At 36.5% G+C, this 17,738-nt stretch overlaps 1 protein-coding gene across 18 annotated transcripts in view; it reads left to right on the top strand.

Annotated features, from left to right (window-relative positions):
- The window catches only part of MEIS2 (Meis homeobox 2), a 243,304-nt gene that overhangs the window by 218,222 nt on the left and 7,344 nt on the right, over positions 1–17,738 (top strand). The window lies entirely within an intron of this gene.

Here is a 17,738-nt window from a genome sequence, read left to right as displayed (position 1 = left end):
TGGGTGGAGCCTCCTGCCGATTTTACTACTGATTCTTGTGAACCTGTCCGAACTGGGGGCATCCCACCACTGATCTATACCTCCCACTGCTCAATGCACTATTTTTTTTTCACTACTAAAAGCAAAACAGTCAAATTTGAGACTATTTTTTTAAAGAGGGGGGAAATGGCAGTAGTTTGTTTCCTAAAGATCTCATGCTCCCTTTCCCATCCTTAGTGGGCTGCAAAAAGGGCAGTTTCAGGACATTTGGGGGATTTATGGATCTTAAAAATGAGAGTATAGCAATTTACCTTTACAGGTCTTTCCTTAATTCTCCCCAGACTAAACAGACTAAAACATGTAAACTGCATCCCCTCTAATGACATCAACATCATGTCCAATGCATGGTCTTTGTTAGACTAGGACAGTGAATTGAAACACTGATCCCCCAGAGGTCTCCATCTATAATACAGAATTCTGTAGATTGTAAAATTGTAGATTTTGGAGTGGGGGGGGGGGTTTCTTTCCCTGTTTATATTTTCATTTTTATATACTGGTTTTATATTGTGTTGAATTTTGTGATTAAAGTTTGACTACAGGTAGTCCTCAACATATGGCCACAACTGAGCTCAAAATTCATGTTGCTAAGCGAGACAGTTGTTAAGCGAGTTTTGCCACATTTTACAACCTTTCTTGCCACAGTTGTTAAATGCATCAATGCTATTGTTAAGTTAGTAACATGGTTGTTAAGTGAATCTGACTTCCCAATTGACTTTGCCTGTCAGAAGCTTGCAACAGGTGATCTCATGATCCCAGGACACTGAAACCATCATAAATATGAGTCAGTTGCCAAACATCTGAATTTTGACCACATAGCCATGGGAATGCAGCAATGGTCATAAGTATGAAAAATGGTTATAAATCAATCCCATTGTAACTTTGAACAGTTACTAAATGAACTGTTGTAAGTCAAGGGCTACCTGTATTTGTATTTGGAGGGGGTGGGTTGGCAGTTACTAGATGCTAAGTTTTATTTATAAAATTTGAATTCAGTTTGTAATGCATTGAGCAAACAGTGCATGATTTCAGAAGAATAGTGTCTGATGGCAAGTAAGGAAAATTTGTTTTTTTAAAAAAGACTTGTTGGTATATATTGGCATAGTGAGAGCCAGTTTGGTGTAGGGGTTAAGGCACCAGGCTAGAAAGCAGGAGTCTCTGAGTTCAAATTCTGCCTTAGCTATGAAAGCCAGCTGGGTGACATTGGTTCAGTCAGTCACTCAACTGAACTCACCTCATAAGGGTTGTTGTTGTGAGGATTATAAGAGGAGAAAGGTATGTTGGAAATGTTCACATTCTTGAGTTATTTGTAAAAATAAATAATAAATAACAATAGCTGGGAATTTGAGGATGTGATAGCTAGTGGTATATGGAATTTCAGGTTTGCTTATAAGAATATAAGGGAATAAACAAAGTCAAAGAGCAACTCAGACACTAATTGAAGACTTTAAATATACATATAGTTTTAATCTCCCCAAAGCCCTTCCTATTCACATTATACGCTCAGAAATGTTTCTCCAGTAAGCAAAGGAGGGCACTTTCCAAGTGTAAGAGCTCCTTACAAGCACCTCATATCAACTGTGACAGTTTGTTAAGGCTAGGACATATTAAATATTTGTGAACACTACAAGTTTTACTAAATTATCTTTGCATTTAGCCCAGAACTATGATTATATTATTTTTTGCCTTTTTAAAAGGAATGAATAGTATTCCAGAGGATGATATAGCCAATACCATATCCATAAGCTAATTCAGTACTTACTATAGCTGCACGTTTTCTTTGTTCATTCAGTCACTCCTTTTTAAGCTTTTCATTGCTGTTAATGCAGCCTTAAGGAAAATAAATAAGAAGAGATGACAAGTGTCTGGAAGAGGGGGGTTTTTTTTGTTTTATTTTTCCTGGTACTGCAATAGTCTTTTTCTGTATCTGAAATTGCATTGAAGTCACCTATGATGCAAATGTTCTCATAGTCTAAGTCTTTTACTCTATCATGTATGTTTTGGAAGAAAGTGCGTTGATTCTTATTTGGTGCATAAATTGAGATTAATAATATTGTTTTGGATTCCGTTTGTATTTCAACCATTAAAACTCTTCCCTCTCTGTCTGCGTATATCTGTTTTGTTTTTAGGTGTTTCCTAATGTAGAAGAGATGACATTTCTTAATCATTAAAAATATTTCCTTGGTTTTAACAATATATAGTGATTTTTTTTTCTCAGTGGCATTATAAGGCACAAGAGAATCTAATAAGGCTGTTAAGCCCAATACTTCCTAGAAAGAACAGAGAGAGATACCTAGAAAAGGTGCTGTTCTTTAAAATAATCCTAAGAAATTGGCTCATCAGATTTTTTTTTTTTTAATTTTACCAAATCCCCTTTATATAATCCTTAATAAATCAGTATAGTGTCGTTTCCTGATTGTGGCTGTCAGTATGGCAAACACGTGGCTGAAAAATTGACACCATTGATCCGTAAGGTGTTTGCACTAGTTTAGGTACATTTGCTATATTGGCCGTTGTATTATTTATGTTGACTATGAATTTTAAAATCTCAGGGCTGTTCATAACAAATTTCCTAAAGTCCATAGAGTTGACAGACAGCTTGAGTGGGTGGGTGGGGTTTTGTGTGTCTTAATCCTTTTGCTTTGGGATTTGAAGATTTTAATAGCTGTGAGAAAATATACAAGCATGGTGAAAATAGGACAGTGGATTAAAAAAAAAAATCCTGTTAGGAAAATGGAGCATAGTTTCTGAACTCAAGAGCCAGTAGTGTTACGTGGAGGTTGGTTGCTACAATAAGGCTTCTTTCATACAGGTGTGTTTATGCCCCAGGCTTGCTGGCCACAGTCCATTCCATTTACAGAAGCTGAATTAAACAATAACTATCACATTGCAAAAGGAAGGGGGTGGGTGGGAAAGGTGAGCGTCAAAGGAGATGCCTAAGAGCTTTGTTAGGGCCAAGAAAAACCCTGTTGCAGTTGTCAGAGCTTGTTGATGTTGCAGAGAAGGGCACATTTTTTTTTCTACTGGATTTTGTAGTTCTGCCTTAGGAAAGAAAGTAAAATAGAACGGAAGAACAAAGTCCTCCTCTATAAATCAGCAGCTGCTCCTTGCCAGATCAAAGGAGTGACATTTTTGCTCCTGGACTACTTGTCCACTTTAGGTGCTTGACAGACAGCTAACAGCTGGTCTGCTATACAACATAGGAGAATCAAGCTACATCTTCTTCAGAGTAGATGACAGACTAATCAGAGATACCCATAGTATAGGACATGGACACTTCGATTGGTCCAAATATATTTAGCAGATTGTTTCAAAACATCCTTCTCCACTTGAGAAAGCTAGTTTTAAACATAGTTACTATCAAAGTAATGTATAACCTCATCAAATAATGTCATAATAATCAGAAAGCAGACCGACAGCTGTGCAAATGAATAATCATTTCTATTTGTTCATATAAAACAGTCAGAATCCTAAAGTGATTGGGTGGAAATAGTTGACTGATAAAGTTTATTTCAGTATATATTTTTGATGAACTACTGAAGTCTAATCAAATTCAATGAGGCTGATTTCCAAAAACTGTACTTAAAAAGAGAGGAGCTTTGTCTCAGTCAGTGACCAGCAAAATGTCATTTATGTGCAGCCTAAATGCTTCGAAAATTCATAAATTAACAAACAAAACTAACAGTCTGCATTATGCATATAGCAGTTACTTAACTTCAAGATTTTTAGAAGCTGTATTTAGTGGCTGTATAAACTATATACATACAGACCTGGAATTTTAATATTGGCAATAAAATTTTCAAAGTAATTTGGTTTCTGCAATAAAACGGGTTTGGGATGAGGCAATATACTACACATATCTATTGGCTTAGCATTTTATGTTTAAGATAGGAACAGCTAATGAAGTCTGTTTATTTCCTGTGTTCCTCTCATATATCTATAAAAGATCTGTTACAGTATATCAAATAACTGCATATGAATAATCTTTTGGCATTAGAGAAATGCAAGAGACGCTACTCTGAAAATCATAACTTACTGAAATGTTTTGTCCCATGGCAACAGATGTAATTACCTTCACAGAATAGTGATTATTAGCATTCAGAATTTTAGGGAAAATTTAAATTTAAAAATGTATAGGTTAAAAACTTTGAAAGCTTGTAGTACAAATCAGTGACTGTTACTATTTTTTTGTAGCAGCAGTTCTTTATTACTATATATATATATATATATATATATATATATATATATATATATATATATATATATTACTATATATTACTATAATATATATATATATAAATTTGATTTATATGCCGCCCTTCTCCGAAGACTCAGGGCGGCTTACAATGTGCTCAGCAATAGCCTTCATCCTTTTGTATATTTATACAAAGTCAGCTTATTGCCCCCACAAACTGGGTCCTCATTTCACCTACCTTAGAAAAGATGGAAGGCTGAGTCAACCTTGAGCCTTGGCGAGATTCGAACCCTGCAGTAATTGCAGGCAGCTGGTCTTAATAACCAGCTTAATAACAGGGTGCCTTAAACCCCTGTACTACCAAGGCTCTAGGATACTATTCTATTCATTATATTTTAAAATGGATAAAATTCTGTTTATAGCTGTCTAAGACTACAGTCCTAAGCTTATTTTTCTGGGAGTAAAAGTATTGAATACAGTGATATTTTTTGGGGGGGACTAAGTAAACCTGTGCAGGATAGCTCTATTGACAGACAGGCAGGCAGGCAGGCAGGCAGGCAGACAGAGAGACATTAGAATTAATTTTGATTTGAACAACACATATATTGTACTCCCAAAAGATCTGAAAAATCAGGCTGCTATACCAATTTCTTGGAATTAAATACTATTGAATGGTGGATTTAGTTCTAATATGCCCTAGATTTCACTGCTCACCAGGAGTAGCTTTGTCTGCCTCCAGTGATTACTGCAATCAGAATACTATGGTTTGGCTCCATCTCATGGCTTCCTAGTATATATATATATATATATTGGTAAAGGTCACTAACTTTTTGATCTAATGTTATATGAAGTACTGATACAAGCTATGGTGGGAAAGGCATATGAAACTTTAATATAAATATAGTTTGTTGTTGCTTATTTAAATTCAAATGTGCATGTTTAAATACTTTACCTTAAAGTACATTTTATACCTATGTAAATGTTCATTACTGGGTATGGCTTTCAAATATCTACTGTATTATATGTTACTCAGAGTGCAGTCAAATATGACAAACATGCAAATGTTCAAATATTATTGATGCAATCTGAAATTCAGCTGAAAAATATTGGCTTTCCAATATTCAATTTTTTCTGCATTTAACCAAGATCAGTTTTTCCATTCACTTATCTGACTTTGTTATATGAAAATAATTAGTTTGTTTTCTTGATGTATGTACAAGATTTTAGTAGTTCTTTTTATTGTTGCTAGTTTTTTTAAATTACTAAATGCAAAATAATATCTTACTGTGTGTGTGCATGAGAGGGAAAGAGATTACCACAAAACTATAATAAATATGTTATAGTTTTGTGGTAATCTCTCTCTCTCTCACACACACACACACAGACACACACACAGCGATCCAAAACAAGCAGAAACAAAATAACTGCAAAACCATAACTAAATCAATAAATAAAAATCCTAGAAAAATATTTGCAATGCTTTAGCAATGCAAGATCCAATATTTGCAATGCAAGATTCAATAGAATACTCAATTCTGCATTATAAGTGATTATAGGGAACACTGTAGGAGGCACTTGATAGTTACCAAAGTTGAACTTACCCATATTATGGGATAGTAATGGCATTTTTAAAGTTGTTTTTTTGTTGCAGGTAGAAGTGAATCCATGGTGATCCTAATAAATACAATCATTTCAACACTGTCTACTCATAAATAACAATACATATTGATAGAAGGAAAACTCAACTCCTATGCAATAATAGTGATGTGCTAGAGACTAAGATTTGGCAAAAAAAAATATTGTAAAAAGAGAAAAATGTATTATTGAACAAACCATCTGCAGACCAATTAGAGAGGAGTGCTTTTTTTTTGTTAGCTGAATAGTGACTGCCTCAAAAAATGGATCCTCTATAAAAATTAAAGCTTACTGGCAACGCAGAAGGCCAGTGGCGATGCTTTCAACAACAATTTCTATTGTACTCATGAGTAATTGACTACCATGAAGAAGAGGATGTACATAAAATAGCACTCTTCCTGAAATGGCCAGAGGAGATGCCTTTGGTGTGCAGAATACATGTATTCCTGATGAAGAAAGAAATAACTAAATCTGTATTGCAAAAATAAAATAAGGTTTATCATGTATTCCAGAAAAGAAAGTATGAAAGATTTATCATCATATCAGTCCTACAAAACAAAAGTGGGACACTTAAATTTGTAATAGGTCTGAAACTAGAAAATAAGTCTTATGACTGATATATTGAATCTTTCATGAATTACGAAGTTGGTTTCAGAATAAAAAAATAAGAGAGTGCAAGACGGTTTACTTAATCAGGTGAATTTGTCCTTAAAGCTCTTTTGAGACCATTCATTCACAATACTGGTGCTTTATCTTGAACATACCTCACAGATCCATAGTGCATATCAGAAAGGTCTATGATCTTGAAATTCATACAGCCATCCATTGAGCCATTGCATGTGTCAACAAATTAGAGGCCATTAAGGTAGATGAATTTCTTGAGAAGGCTCATTAAATAACCATATACATAGGAACATATCTAGATGCTTTCCATTTCCCTTGTCTGAAATTTGAGAATGTAAAGATCTGCTTCTCCAAGATCAATACATCATCATAATTTACAAATTACATCTTATAATTTTTGCTTGCTTACATGAAGGCCACATAGGGATTGAGAAATCCAAGAGACATGCCATAGAGACCTCCTGAACTGTCTTACCATGGACAACACCAACTGTCTTATCTCCAACACCAAATAGATTGCTCAGTCTATGGGTTGCCAAACATTTCTCTGCTTCCCAGTGGAAACCTTCAAAGATGAGAAGTTTCTTCTTCACTGCACAGAAACAGGCAAGCAGTGATTTGTTCACATTACATGATAGACTTTGTTGTTTGTTTGATAATAGACCACTTTTAGAATTATCCAGAAGTAGCTGAACTATAGGACTTATTAACACAAATGACTATTTGCTAAATACAACCTATCAGAAGTTCTGATAATAGATCATAGCAGTGGTGAAATCCAATTTTTTTTACTACTGGTTCTGTGGGTGTGGCTTGGTGGGCATGGCAGGGGAAGGTTACTGCAAAATCTCCATTCCCTCCCTACTCCTGGAGGAAGGATACTGCAAAATCCCCATTCCCACCCCACTCTAGGACCAGCCAGAGGTGGCATTTGCAGTTCTCCGAACTACTCAAAATTTCCGCTACCGGTTCTCCAGAACCTGTCAGGACCTGCTGGATTTCTAAAATCTGCAGATTTTAGAGATGGAATTGTAGAATCTAATAATCATCATTCCTGAAAAAGGCTACAGAGTCTGAAGGAGATCATTATCTTCTTATGAACTGCACTGTAGATTCTTTGTAATGTGGGAAATCCCTAGCTGAGATATTTAGTGAACTCAAAGATACACACGCAAACACAAATATTGCACAATGATACAACCTTCTTTGTTTATCCACTCTCATTAGATGAAAGCGTCAGACTAAGTGTCCAAAAATTTTAAGGATTCAAGCCAAAGTGATGCCACAAAGTTCACAATTTGAAATAGGATCAGTACAGATTTTTCAATATAAATGAAAAGATTTTCTTCTAGTTCCCCCTGAAAACAAGAATATGCAACAGTCTAAAGAGACGCATGTCAGGAAGTTCCTTTTTCTGTCAGATCAGAATTGAGCCCAAGCTGTTCTTAGTAAATCTAAATCAATTCACCTCTTGTAACATTGTCTCTTCATAAATAGAAAATATACTTTCATCCATGAGTAATTATTATTAAGAACCTCTAACATTTCAGGAACTAACTGTTTTATCTACTATTCTTTATTCAATATCCTTTTGGTCTCTAGTGTACAAGCCTCTTTTAAACATAGTAGAATTACGGTATGTTTCAGAATTGGTTGCCCAAGACATCAAGGACAATTTAAAATATTTTTTGTTTTCATCATATACTGCTCAAAATGATATTGCCCAAAAGATCAAAGTTAGTTTAAACTTGGTAAAATGGATAGTTAATTATGTTTAGTGAAAAGGATGAAATAAAAAATAATATTAACAGATTTTAAATAAGTATTTTATAATCAAGATTTGAGACATTTTAGGCAATAAACAGAATGTTTGCTAGTTGTTAAGGAAACCCAACTTCTGCCATTCACTTTGCTTGCCAGAAGCCAATTGGAAGGTCGCAAATGGTGATCATATGGGCCCGAGCACTGCAACCATTGCCAGTTACTAAGCACCGAATATTTTTATCATATGATCATGCAGATGCTGTGAGGATTGTAAGCATGAGCACCTGTTGTACATCACTTCTTTTCAGTGCCATTGTAACTTCAATTGCTTGCTTAAATGAGTGGTTGTAAGCCGGGAACTATCTGTACCTCCTTGCCTTCTGAAACAAAGGAAAATAGATGTTGTCTTTCTTCTATGTTACATAATTTATTTTTTGTTGAAAGACTGCTCTTAATTATCTCGTTTCAAGAACAAACATACTATGTCCTTCAATCTCTCTTGTAGTAGTAATCTAGTCATCCTCAATGCTTTTTAATTTCTTTTTTTTTTTTTAATTTTTATTAATAATAAAAAGAAAAAACAAAACCAACATAAATACATAAAATAACATACAAAACTAACAAACATCGATTCAGTCCAATGACTGACTCTTAGAAGTTACTATAACGGTGGAGTATTTTCCATTTTTGTATTTATATTAATGTCTATAATCATCTATTTACACGGTTATATATATATATATATATATAATTGATTCCTTATTTACTTCTATACATTTCTATTGATTAGTCATAAACTATCTTTGTATTCCTATTTTTGCCTCCAGCCAGCCGTACCATTTTTGCCATACTAAATAATAATCAGTATCATCCTTCTCTTGTATTTCTTTTGTAAGCTTATCTAATTCTGCACATTCTGTAATTTTAGTTATTATTTTGTCTTCTGTAGGTAACTGTTCAGATTTCCAATGCTGGGCAAAGAGTATACGTGCTGCTGTGAGGATATGAATGATTAGATATTTTATTTCTTTGGTATAATTTGCTGTGATGATTCCCAATAAAAAGGTTTCCGGTCACATTTCAAGTTTTTGTTTCGTAATTTCTTCAATCATTGTTTTAATTTGTTGCCAGTATTGTTTTGCCCTTCGGCATAGCCACCAGAGATGGTAGTATGTCCCTTTCTGTGATTTACATTTCCAACACATCGAAGATGTATTTGGGAACATCTTGGCTAAACGCGCCGGTGGGAGGTGCCATCGGTAGAACATTTTGTAAAGGTTTTCTTTGTAGGGTATGGACAGTGTCATCTTATAGTTTATCTTCCACAAATTCTCCCACTTATCCAATTCAATAGTATATCCTATGTTTTGGGCCCATGTTATCATGCTTTCTTTGACAACCTCCTCTTCCAATTTGTATTGTAGTAGGTACTTATAAATTTTGGTAATCATTTTCTCATCTGGACTTTGTAATATTTTATCCAATATCAATGCTTTTTAATTTCTGTGAATCATTCTTAAAGGATTACATCCTCTGAGAGAGAGTCTGACTAAAGCTGAATAAAGAAGAATGATTATTTCTCATGATTTAGAAATTAGACTTTGGTTGATGGAACCCAGTACTTTAATTTGCTTTTAAAAGAAACATAATGGACTTGATCCACATTCAGTTTGCAATCCACTATTACTTCAGGGCCTTTTCACAGGTACAATTGGATCTGTTAAAGGCTCATTTCTCTGCTCTGTTAAGATCAATGTAATTATATTTCTTTATTTCTGAGTATTACCTATACCAGCAGTCACCAACTGGTGGTCCAAGGACCACTGGTGGTCCACGAGAAAATGTTGATGGTCTGCAGAAAAATTATTTGCATTATTTATATTGCACTGAATCAGGGGTCCTCAAACTACGGCCCCTGGGCTGGATACGTGCAATGAACATTTGTGTTGCTGCAGAGAGTCTCCCCCTTCTGGGTCTTTTTGTGCGGGTTGGACGAGGGCGAGATTCCGACTTGGGGTCTGTTTCAGACTCCTGGTGCGGGGCTTTGAGCGAAGACTGGAGGGAAGTGCCACTGGTGGCAAAGAGCTGGAGGGTCTTGTTCCAGTGGGACTGCATCATGGTCTGGAACTGGCTGACCATTTCAGCCCGCTGAACCTCTAGGCACTGGCACCTGGTCTTGCACTCCTGCAAGTATTTCCTCTGCTTGGAAAGCCTATGCTCGTTGTCCTCAGTGAGGTGCTTCTGCTGAGCCTCTTTCTCGGTCAGATCCAATTTGAACTGAGCCAGCTGTTTTGCCAACTTTTTCTCTTGGTGGCTGCTTAGCTCCAGCAACTGCTTCCTGTTGGGGCCCTAAGGAGCCCTGGTGGGCAGGTAAGGAGTGGTGAGTAGAGGCTGGCAAGGCACCCCTCAATGTGAGCAACATTGAGTTGGCTACGCCCACCCAGTCACATGACCACCTTTTCACGCCCACCCAGCCATTCATTAGGCAGATCATATTAGTGGTCCACGGGATTTAAAATTATGAATTTATTGGTCCCAGGGTCCGAAAGGTTGGTGACCCCTGACCTATACCATTCTGTTTTTATTATCTGGAAATCTGATAGGTATTCCTTTGTTTCTTTATCCAAATAATAAATTATGAACTTAAAGACTGAGGGGTCAAGGACCAAGCATAGTAGCATCCCACTTGAAATCTCTGTCCAGTTTTATGAGGAACCATTAATGATTTGTAGTATAGTGAATATTCTGCTCTTACTCACGTATTGATTAATTTTCCCCTTCTTTCTCATTAAAACTTACAATTTTACATGATTTTTTTGAAATCTCTGGACCTGCAATAAGGCTTTGTTCTAGAAGAAGAAATGAACTAACAATTAAGTATTCTAGATGCTCCTTGTTTTGCTTTTAATTGGCTCCAGAAATCTCAAAAATATGGATAGAAGATACAGTGATCTTAATACAGATTTATATTAATATTCTCAAACTTTACCTTAAATTTAGCTTCAGTTTTTTTTTCCACCACTGCAGAGAGGTCAGGAATCCCAGTGTGATATTCTTTAGATCAGGGGTCGGCAACCTGTGGCTCCGGAGCCACAAGCGGCTTTTTAGGCCCTCTGCAGCGGCTCCCTGTCCCATCACTGGTTCACCTCGCCACTCTTATTTCTTTTTTGGACTCCAGCCTGAAGTGGCAGGAAGTGAAGGCTGCCTTACGCGCAAATGTGGTGTGAAGGCAGGTACAGGGCAGCTTCGCTCCTGCACTCTCCTCCTCCCCCCTCCTCTCGTAACCCCCAGCCAGTTGTGGCTGAGCCAGGAGCATGCGCATGTGCTGGGAGACCCTCCTTAAGTGAGCCACTGCCCTCCCCATGTGCGCCTTTCCTGAGCTTTGGCACTCGCTTGAGGGTCTCTCTGAGTGTGCGAACACTCCTGGCTCAGCCACAGGGAGTTACGAGAGGACGGGCGGGAGGAGAGGGAGGGACACACACACACACATACACATACACAGAGAGAGAGGGAGACATAGAGAGACACATACAGAGTGATACATAGAGAGGGGGTGAGAGAGGGAAGAGAGGGAGAGATACAAAGGGAGAGAGAGACACAGAGGGGGGAGAGGGACAGACACAGAGTTACAGAAAAAGGAGGGAGAGGGGGAGGTAGGGAGAGGGGAGAGAGACATAGAGAATAGCTGTGTGGCTGGATAGGTGTGGCTAGATGGTCATGTGACTGGGTGGGAGTGAGTGACATTGAGTTGGCTATGCCCACCCAGGTTTTGTGGCTCCCGATATGGTTTTTTTGGGGGTAGGAAATGGGTCCAAGTGGCTCTTTGAGTGTTAAAGGTTGCCAACCCCTGCTTTACATCATCTCGTCATCTATGTAGTATCATGCTGAATTCTGTCTTTACTAAAAATTTTCTTAAAAATTGACACTTGTGCAACAGTTACAATAATTTCATGGAAAAGTTATGATGGTAAATGAAAATATCTATCATTTCAAAGACCACTGAGACCATGCAGTATATTCTATATGGATTATAGATGTTGAATCATTGCTTATTATTACTTTGCGAGTTACATTCAGGATTGTTAGTTCATTTATATGAATATCTGCTTTAAATGTGAAGAAACCCATTTAACAAATTGCTGTTTCTATATGTCAAAGCAAGTAGTTTTAGTATTTTCTTCATAATCCCTTCTGAAATTTAAAATAAAGAAAGGAAGGATTTATAAGGAAAGCAAAGAAGGATTATCAGATAGATTTACTTGATCAGGACTCCAGCATATATGTGCATGTGTGTGTCTATAATTGCAGAATTATCAGATCCTATAATCTAACAATTTAATTCATTTCTTTGAAAGATGTTGTATTTCTATCTCTAAAGAAAATGATTAGCACACAAACAACTGACACATTTTTTTAAAAAAACCATGCTGTAATACCCTAAAGGCTAATATATCTTAAACATGTGTTAAACCTCACCTTTAGTTGGTACCAGGTTTTGGCACCTTTATAAATTTCATTGAAGTATCAATTTTCTTTGTCTTAACTGGCTTGTTGATCACTCAGTTGAATTCATGAAGGATAATGTTTCTTAAAGAATTCAGAAACTTGGGATTAATTCATTGCTATCTGCATTAGGATCTGAACCACAGGGCTACCTTCTAACACTGTCATTCAAAAAGACCTTTAACATAGTATATAGAACAGCTATAGAACAGAAGAAATAAGTATTATGACCCATCTTTTTGTACATGTTCCTTGATACTTCATGTTTTCATAGTCTTCACCATTTTGTTGGCTGATACATAAAAGCTCGTATGTTTAAAAAGAAGTATCCCCATTATGGCCTGCTATGGGATCATCTTCCATAAAATTGTATACTCTCCCTTTCAGATGACTTTCACCCTGCTCCTCACTCACGGGTAGAGAATAGTTTGCCCAAATTTAAGAATCACTGACCTAGGGCTTCTACTGTTTCCTCACAAAATATCTGAGGAATCAATTAATAGCTCACACACAGATATATCTTGTGCCAGATTTCTAAGCTTATGGACAAATCACTTGATACGTTCTAGTATATACAGATCTTATGTGTGTTAGGTACACATGCTTTAACTAGATCCAGAAACTTTCCCTTAATTTTCATTTCACCATGACCTGTTCCATTTGTTAATATTAAAGTGAGAATAGGTTTATTAATTGTAAATGTTCATAAAAGCCTGTTCTGTATCTCTTTGGTGAAAGGATTATGAATTGCCTGAATGTTCTGTATTGTGTAAATGCCCCTTTTTTAAGGGGGGGGAGAAAGAAACTTGGGAGGTTGGCTTCTTTTTAAATTAATGTATACACTCTGACCAGTTTCTAAAGATATGACCTCTGTGTGACCTCCTTTAACCTTCCCCTTAATTATTTGTTTGAAGACAGAGTCGTGTTCTCCTACTGAGAATGAAGAACCATAATGCATTGCAGTTCTGTGAGTAAGAGAGAGTTGCAAGGAAGTGGAAGGGGACATAAACAAGAGGATCACCAGATGTAAATAATAAAAAGTGGTTGGAAATGAAATAAAAACTGGAAAAAAAGTTTAATTTACCTTATGAATTGCCTTATGAATGAAAGTTGAAGAAGCAAAGGTCGGCAAGGCTCTAAAGTAGAGGAGAATCTGTTGTGTGTTACCAGTCCCAGTACAGTATGTGCTTCTTTAGTTCTGTAAACCTTGCCATCTGCATACATCATTAAAAGCTCATTGAAAAGAAAACAGTCTTATCAGGCTTTTCTGCTAATCTCTTTTGGCATTAAGTTCAGCTGATAAAAGGCATGCTGGATGCAGAAGCTCAGGTCAATTTCAGTTTGGTCAGTGTGGCAAAGGAGCTAAGGAAAATACTAGCAAAGATTTTTGTCTTGAAGGAATATAGAAATATGGAAGTCAGAATATTTTGTTTAACTAGATTGGCGGAAATTATTCTCTATAAAAATGAACTATAAAAGCAGACTTTATTCATGGAAAATTGTCTTTTGACTAATTATAAATAATTTCCCCACCACCACAGTTGAGGTAGAGGATGTTTACCTTTTCCATATCATGTCCCAGCTGGCATATACAAACACATAGAAGAGGTGTCTGAAAATTGAGTCATGGCAACTGGACTTCACTGCTTATCCAAGTAGCTTCTTCAGTCTTAGATAAGCAGCAAAATGTTTTGAATCAAAAAGAAAGAAGTCCATGTGCCATGACTCAACTTCCAGACAAGGCTACCTGATGACTGAGAATCTTCATCGACCAAGAGGTAGAGTTGTATGCACTGCCCTGACTCAGTTTTTCTGTTCATGTTCCTTCTAGATTGAACAACAAGGCTGAAGGGGAATTCTGCTTCCATAAACTTGAATATGGGTATAACTCTTAATTATGATTGGAAATCTTAAGGCATACCCAGACTTAAAGCTGCTCCTGTCCTGTGCTCCTTCCAGCTTGTCTATAAACCATCCTAAGAAAATCCTGTCCTGACTGAGACACTTTGGCAACAACTTCCAAGGTATTCAGTCCAGACAGTAGGCTACCACATCCTTCCATGGATAGTTCTACTTTCTATTTCAGGAAAGCAATTGCCCTCATTTTCCTTTCCATGGGTAGAGATAGACCGATTCTTTTACATGCGTGTTTGTATATCTACATATATAATATGTAGATATACGCATACATACCTAACAAAAGTTAAATAGAAGTTATATATACCAAGATGAAATATCAAAATACCCAACAACAACAAAATTATTACTGCCCTTTTCCTTTCTCTTATCTTTTAGGGGAACTGTATACCAACAGTGTTATAATAATGGTTAAAACCCTTGCCTGGAAAATAAAAGTGTTTTGGTTCACACCCAAGCAGAAATATGTAGAATTCGCATTTTTTCCTTCCCTGAGTTTATATTGTTACCTATGCTTTTTTAAAAAAAATAAGTTAAGCAGTGTATCATTTCAAAATCTTTTTAATAATTCAAAATAGAAAATTATCACCCTCAATTCCTAAAGAGCCCAAATAATCTAGGAGCTATTTGGGAGTGGTGTGAAACCCTTTTACTTCATTTAAATAGAAAATTGATGAAAACATGCACCACTAGATATTTAAAAGAAAAGAGAGAGAGAACAAATTGGAAGCTTGGGGAGCAATAATATATAAAAAAGCTGGATTTTAAACTAGCAACCTCCTACTTAGAAAACAAATGTAATAGCCATTGTACTACTACAGCAATTGTAAAGGTAGATCTGAAGGATGTTGGAGATTATAGTAAGCACTGACTAATTTGAAGAGCATCCCTGCCTCGGTGAAGTAGCTAATGAATTCCAGGTGTTAGCTTGTAAGAAATTGAAGTGCTTTATCCCAAACGGACAGGAACACTCAAGGTGATATAGCATGAAAAAGTATACTTCAGAAGTGGAGCAGAAAAAAGTGCCCTGAGGTCCCTTTGATGATGAGTGTGGGATTAATAGAGGGCAGCATCCCTCTAGAAATGTTTGCTGACCCATTCTGACAATAGGGCAGACATGCAGTTAGATAAATCCTTGCTTTATCAATGCTCCTAATTATCTAATAGTTCTGTTTTCATTCAAGCAAGATAGAAGCCCTCTTCAAGCTTGGCTGCAGAAAGTTTGGAATGGAAACAGATCTGCTTCACTTGGAGACCTTGAGAGTGGGGCCAATGAAGGCCCTTTAATATTGTATATTAATATATTTTGTATATAATAAATGACTGTGTTTATGGGAGTGTGCACTTATATTAATATTTAATATATGCTACATATATTGCAGGAAGGTGGATTTGAAATGGTGGAAGAAATGTGGTATTTGCAGTCCAAGTGCTTAATGTTAAAGCAGACTGATTTGATAAATGAGTTTATCTGTATTAAATGCTGGCCTTATTTAAAGCTTGTTGAACATTTTTGTAAACTTGTGTGTGGTATGCACTAATTCTTATCAAAGGTCTGTTAGACAATGGACATGTTTAGTATTCACAAGTCGGTTACACAGTCCCTAAAGTTCATGCTTATTTGCATTTCTAATACTGGATGAAGCTTAAAATACTAACGCTAGACCTTCCATTACACAGAGTGAGGCAATGTCTCAGTCAGCTGATTCTCAGTATCTTTAAGGGTAGGATTTTACTGCCAGAGGATACAGGGCTATATGAAACAATCCTAAGGTCTGGGGTGCAGCTTTTTCTAAGATATCACATAATTATAACTGTTAATGTAACATAGCAGTGAGGAGCTATATGGTATAATCATATTTTGTTTAGTGTTGTTTAAGAAAAAGATATTTTGGGGTTTAGATTCATCATCATCTTTTTACTTTGTCCAATGCTAGAGATGCTTTATTTTTTTGGTCCTTTTGAGTCAATGTTGACTAGTCCCTGCAACTTTCTTGGCAAGGTGTTTGCAAGTAGTTTACCATTATCTTTTTCTTAGGGCTGAGAGAGAATAGCTGGCCCAAGGTTGTTCTTTTGTCTTTGTATCTAAAGTGAGACTAGAACTCACAGTCTCCAAGTTTCTATCCTGGTGTTTTAACCACTGCACCAAATTGGCTCTCAGGCATACAGGTTAAAACTCTATCTCACTTTTGTATTTATAAAATGGTGATATTGGAAATCCTCCAGAATGGCATCTCTTGTGGCATATAAGATGTGGCTGTCAGATCAGGGCTGCCAAACTCTATAGATGCCATCTGGTGATCATCCTGAGTTTTGCAGTCCAGATCTGGTAGGCCTATCCCACAAACCACTGAAGGAGCACATCTTAAACCAAAAAACGTACAAATGGATATTGGATGAAGAAGCTAGGAAATTCTTATTTCTTTAGTTATTTAGTTTTTACTTACTTGTAGAACATATTTTTAAAAGTGTCAAAATAAACTGGCAGTACTGGGGCCTGTGTTCCTTTTCTTGAGGAGAAAAATCTGTTGAACATCACTATTAAAGTGCTGTAAAAGGCAAAGAAAATATAGAAAACAATAGAAAGTAAAATAAATGTACCTTGCAAATAATGACATTAAGTAACCTACTCAATTCATTTTTTGAAGTGAAGAATCATTGTCTCAGGGTTAACTTGAACCAAGATTAAGTGATGTGGGTTGTTATGCATTAATTTAATGGGGAAATATGCAAGCATTTATTTTTGAATTATCCACAAAATTAAATCCAGACTTCCCTTCCTAAATAATGGGTTTGCCTGATGTTCAGATGATTTCAGTGCTGCTTTAGTTATGGTACCTGATTGGAGAAGAAGTTATTTCAGGATTAATATTAAACACATGTACCTGCAACTCCCTCTTTCTGTCAAGTTGAAAGGTGCTCGAGTTTATGGTTGGAAGATGCCCTGTGCTCTCTGCCCCGGGTGCCCAACCCTTGCTGGAAAGATTGCCCCCAGCTGGCACTGACCTCCAAATGACCCTTGACTTTACTGACTGAAACTGCAGGAGTGGCAGAAGAGCCGGGC

This window comes from Pantherophis guttatus, chromosome 1 (assembly GCF_059756535.1).
Source record: "Pantherophis guttatus breed Tessera chromosome 1, ASM5975653v1, whole genome shotgun sequence".
In the NCBI taxonomy this organism is placed as follows: domain Eukaryota; kingdom Metazoa; phylum Chordata; class Lepidosauria; order Squamata; family Colubridae; genus Pantherophis; species Pantherophis guttatus.
This window is presented reverse-complemented; position numbering and strand designations above follow the sequence as displayed.